We start from the raw sequence: 6252 nt of genomic DNA on the forward strand, positions 1-6252 counted from the left end.
AAAACCAGTTTGTTAATTAATGTTCAGATGTGATGTGGTTATAACCATACTGATTGACTAGTGGTTTAACATGACGACCTACTGGAGCCGAAACTGATGTGACATTTGTCACCCGTAGACCTGCAAGTCCCACTGTAGCTAGCAGCAAGGTTTGGGGTGTCAATCCCGTATAGATCTATACAAAAACTCATGCTCTCCTTCCAGGAGACTCTGGTTACAAAACGCGACCTAACAAGTATATTGCTAAGCCGTGAAGTAGTCTCACATTAATGTTATTTTGTTCTTGTTATCGTATGTTCCTTTCTGTTCTTGTTATCATATGTTCCTTCTATTCTAGTTATAGTATGTTCCTCCCTGTACTAGTTATAATATGAACTGAACCCCTAAACTATACCTATTATAGTTTACTAGTATGTTTACTTGAAGTGTATCTGATTTGTAGAAAAGACTCAATTATCTACTGAGTTATGATTGAACTTTAAAAACAGAGTTTTGTAAACAACAAAGTGACATAACTTTAAAAGAGTTTTTGAAATGATTTGATCACTTATTAAAAACAAAAGAAATCCTTTTTAATGTGATGCTTATCACAGATAAACATTTACACAATATCATTGTGTTTCAACTTGTATTCCCCCCCCCCTTAAAAGCATTTAAAACATTAAAAATATTGATTATAGGGGTATGAACTCACCTTATGTGGGTGATTTAATTGAAGATTCGTGTAAGGATGAGAAGTTCCACGATTGAAGTGTCGAGACACAAACGAGTCCTAAATGACATACAATAGCATATATAGGCATGTAAGTAGTGTTTAAAACAACTAACATGCATGGAAACAACCTTAGGGACTAGGAAACACTTGGAATGAAGTGTTACAATCACATGTGATTGACTAAAGGGAGTTTACGGCCAAAGGAAAGTGTGTTCACAGCCACACTTGAGTTTATGACCAAGGAAGATGAGTTTAAGGCCAAGAGAGGTGAGTTTACGGCCAAGGGAGATTGTATGTCCGTAAACACTCCAAAATGATGCAGTTTGGATCTTGATTCAAGCTTAAAGGGTGTTTGTTTCATGAGGCTTCAAGAGTTTCTAGTGAATAACAAGATTATGGAAGGATACTTTCGATTTGGAAGCCTTTGGGAGTTTACGGCCACCAAGAACAAGTAGGTGTTCTTTGTGTAAGGATGAAGATGTGAAGATCTTGAAGTAGCACTGATGAATTCAAGGCTAGAACAAAGGGGTTGTTAAGCTAAAACAAGTAAAGGATGAGATGTCTACGTTTTGGGAGTGAAATAAGACCTTTCACTTGATGATACTTGAGAGAGAAAGGGTAGTTTGCGGCCAGGACTTGAAGAAATGAAGGAAAATGAAGCAAATTCTCATATAAGGAGGATAGTTCACGGCCACCAAGAGTTTATGGCCGTAAACTCCTAGTTTGCGGCCGTAAACTGCTTGTGATGGAATTTTCGGCTCGATTTCAACCCAATGAACTTAAGCTGACACAACCCTACACCCAATCCTTAAGTGTACTAGGCTTAGAACCCTCAAACAAACCCCTAACAATGCTAAAAGATAGCAGAAACAAGTCTGACATTTGATTGGATTGATTGACTTTACTGGATAGAAATTTTCGGGTTGTATCATCATCCCCCCGTTAGATGGAATTTCGTCCCGAAATTAGCTTTCTTAGCAGTACTCCTGGGGTTGTGTTTCTTTGGTTGGCAGAATACACACTCGTAGACCTGGGCATCTTTGCCCTGACGTTCATGATAAGAGTCGTACTTGGTCCATATATCATCACCTTATGTATACAAGTCGTATATAGTTAAGATTAGTAAGACAGTCGGATGTCCGACTCTGCCCCAGGTCCACAACCAAACAAGGAACAGGAGATAGTGCGGAAACACACATACTAAATCTACATAATCATAATTATATACCACTCTCGCGTATACACTTAATAGTGATAGGTGGGTTGTACTCGTCCTTAGCCTCTCTGCTTGAACTTGATCTGTTGGACGGGTGTTAGTTCGGGAAGGTCTGCTGAATATATGGTGACAAGGTTTCGGAAGGCAACGTACTCCTCGCATGAATACTTTGGGGTTTAGAAGACAAGAGACAAAGCTGAGGTCTAGGTCGAATTGTCGTTACGAATGACGAGGGTTTCATGAACTTGACGGTCAAGGCGATGTAATTTCGATACATATGAACTTAGTATGGTGAGGACCACGCCAATTCATGACTCTTTACCGAAACAAAAGTTAGGCCGATTTGAAAGAAACGTTTGTTATACGATGGTGTATCCCTAGGGTGCTCGCCAATGTATTTTATGTATACTTTCTAGTGCTTTCAGTTTTCTCCTTAATATTACCACTTACATTAATCGTACCGCGATGAGCGAGTACTAACAGTGAAAGTGCTTTGATAACTAGTGTCGATACTATATATTATGATCATCCTCAGTACCTCTATGCTAGCCTGGCATATACAAGTTATGTATAGTTAAGATGAATAAGGCGGTAGACTGAGTGACTCTGCCCCAAATCCACAACCAAACAAGGAACATGAATTAAGGAGGAATCACTCACTCTAAGTCTGCAAAATCTTAGCTATGCACAACCCTGATGCACATACTAAGCCATCATAACTTACCTGCATGTATCTTTAGTTCTCTTACAAATGTTGTGACTTGTTCAGGTGAGTGAGTTATTATAATTACTTTTAAATTTTTCCCCAAGTTTTAATTTTATATAAATATAAATTAAATTTTAAAGTAATTCTTATTTCGAAGACGTACCGCTGGTCGCTGGTGGTTTTGGGGTAGCTTCTCCTGCGGTGATCATCAGAATTCATCCATCCGCACCCGAGTTCTTCGTTATCGGGCAATCCCTCTTGTAGTGCCCTGTCTCGCCACACTTATAGCAAGCCTGGTTCACTTGAGAGATTGGTCGTGCCGGCGCCCTGCAGAAAGAAGCGGTGTGCCCCTTCTTGCGGGATTTCTTGCACTGCATCTCTCGGCAAGCTCCATTGTGGTGGTAGGTGCATTTTTCGCACCTTGGAAGATTTCTAGCATATCGGTTGACGGGGGTTGTAGTGGCAGAGGAAGTGCTAGATGTTGTGACTGCAGTGGTAGTCACGGGCTGTCGTCTCTTGGTAGAACCTTGAGTCGACTTTTTCCCCTTTTTTCCCCAGGACTTTAGTTCTTGTTCTTAGGTTTGTGGTCTGGGGTATCCTTGTCAGCTGACACTCATGGGTTCCCTTGATTGTTATTGTGATTAGCATAACCGGCACCGCTTCCGCTTCCGCTGGCGTTATTAGTATTGAACTGTGCCATGACGGCTATCACAGCAGCTGTGACCGCGGCCTGAAAAGTAACGTAGTTTATCTGCAGAATTGGTGCCTCGCCTGTTGGTTGGTTTCCTCTTTGTGAAGACATGATTATGTTGCATGGTGAAGAATGATCTCGTGAATAATGATGGTCATCGCTAGTTGCATTCAAACATATTAAATATACTTAATAGTTTCACGCCTTGCTGTACTATTCTCAATGTTTCTGACAACATTCCTGAGATGTGCCCATGGTAGTGGGTAGAAGTAGGTATTGTACAATTGATATTTAAACTAAGTTATCCCTGTTCTGAGTGTATCTGGTTCTGAATTTCATAGGGTTCTGGGAACAATTCATAAAGGGAGTCTATACAAAATAAACTTTATGAATTTGATGTGGCTATCCTCGAATGAATATTTGTGAATTGAATAACTGATACTAGTTGTATGAATAACAAATAATCCTATCACATAATGTGAGCAGTGTATTCACTAGCTCACTAAGTCAATCAAGGTTATTATTTATTAATGTGACACATAAGACATTTTAGTTTCTTCGGCTGATTCCGCCTTGGAAAAACTCTACATGAACTTCTTCTTGTTCCTCCTTGACTCCTTTGTTGACTGCTATTATGGAGTGGTTACACCTATCTGGGTTTGTCGTGCGAGAATGGAAGTGTTTAAAGAATCTATGAGATTTAAGTGATACATTATGGGGTGATCCTTACTGATTCCTCATATAATTGCGCAATGTATACAAGTTGTATATACTTTAAGATTAAATAGACCTTCGAATAAGTGATCTGTAACATCCCGTTATTTTCTGTTTGTAAAGAAAACTCTAGTCAACCTAAGTCAAACAAAGGTCAACTAAAGTCCTTTTTATTGTTTGGGTTTTTAATTAAGGTTATAAAATACCTTTATTTGCTAAAATCCTTAAATATCTATAGTTGAAATTGGAAGGAAAATATTTGAAAAACCCGAGAAACTTCGCATACTATTCATTGCCTCGGACCGTAAACTCCTCGCAGGCCGTAAACGAGGCTTCGGCCGTAAACGCTCCGCCGAATTCGTACCGCAAACTCCTCGGCCGTAAACCCTCGCATATATATATATATATATATATATATATATATATATATATATATATATATATATATATATATATATATATATATAGCTTTCCTTCATTTTTCCTTCATTTCTCATATCCTCCAGTCAAGAACTCTCAAATTCTCTCAAGTACCATCAAGAACACTTCTAATTCTCACCAAATTTGTAAGTGATTCTTCCATTCCTAAGTTGATATCCTTGCTTAATCTAGTTAAAACCTATGATTTCATCCATGAAATCATTTCTTTTGGTTAGATCTTCAAGAACACAAAGAACACCAAGAACACATACTAGTTCTTTAGACCGTGAATACACCCTTCAAGCTTCAAAACGTAAGTAATCTTCCGTATACTAGTTACTCTATATAAGCTCATATCACACACCCTTGAAATCAACCATTTTCCCAAGAACATAAGAGTTTACGGCCATGAGCATCTCCCTTGGCCGTAAACTCAAGATCTTCTTAGGCTGTGAAAATCATTGGCCGTAAACTCCATGGCCGTGAACACTTTGTGTGGCCGTAAACTCCATTTGATTCAATCACATGTGATTGTAACACTTAAATTCAAGTGTTTCCTTGTCCCTAAAGTGGTTTCCTATATAATTAGTTATTATATACACTAATTATATCCATATATGTATCATTATGTGTTTAATAGGATCTGTTGTGTTCAAGACTTCACTTGACACTTTTTAAAACATATTAACAATACGTTAGTGTGTAATTAACTAAACTTATGTACCATTTCAAAGTACTAGTTTACAAGATACAAGTTTACAAAAGGATTACAAATATAGAACATTGGTTTACAAATAGAACAGTTTTATGCAACTAAAACTATTTTTCATATACAGCAGAAAATATAGGATTTTCTGGAAACAGTTTACATATTCAAGAATCAGAAAACATTCTTTCAAACATAAATACTTATGCACTCACTCAACTTTTTGTTGATACTCTCTTTTCAAATTACTTGTATTCTCAGGGAACCAGTAGACAGGTACATCCAGAGCTTTTGAGAAGATGGAGCTATTTATGTCTTGTCTTCTTCTTTTGTACAAATGTTGAAACACATGTAAATAGTTATACTTTTTAAATAAAATGGTTGTTTGTACTCTGATTACTATAATGCATGTGTTGTGATACTACAAATGAAGTCCTCCGCCCCCGGACGTTTCCGCCGTCTGGTTTGGGGGTGTGATAGATTGGTATCAGAGCATTGTTTATAGTGAAGTTAGTATATCAATCCATAAAAGATATACAAACTATAAATACATTTGGGACTAAGAGCTCTGACTACAAGTATACTTTTAAAAAAAATTAAGTATTTTTACAAGAAGTATACTAATACTCATATCTACAAGTACAGTATTACAATCATAAGAACTTAAAAGTATTTGGATGTTGAACATTATAGTCAAACCTGGACAGTTATGTAATCATATCTGGGATTAATATAGCCTGATCAACTATATTCATTTGAGATATGACCAACATGTTTTTGGGGGTTATAGTGGTGTTGTGACATGTCTAAAACTTACCATACATATTCATAAGAACTCTAGAAAAAAACATAAAGATTAAACTACTATAAGGGTGTTTTAGGCACTATATACTAAAAACAAACATGTGAAAACAATAGAACAACTAAGGGTAGAACTATAAGTATTAAGGGTATATTACTAATATATATTATTAAAGTTATATAGACTTAGAATATGTGATCTAGCTTCATTTCCTGTTCCTTGTTTGGTTCTGGATTTAGAGTCGGGTCATTTAATCAAAGGTCGATTATATCCAAGTTATAT

This window comes from Lactuca virosa, chromosome 9, assembly GCF_052849685.1.
Source record: "Lactuca virosa cultivar CGN04683 chromosome 9, Lactuca_virosa_CGN04683_v6, whole genome shotgun sequence".
In the NCBI taxonomy this organism is placed as follows: domain Eukaryota; kingdom Viridiplantae; phylum Streptophyta; class Magnoliopsida; order Asterales; family Asteraceae; genus Lactuca; species Lactuca virosa.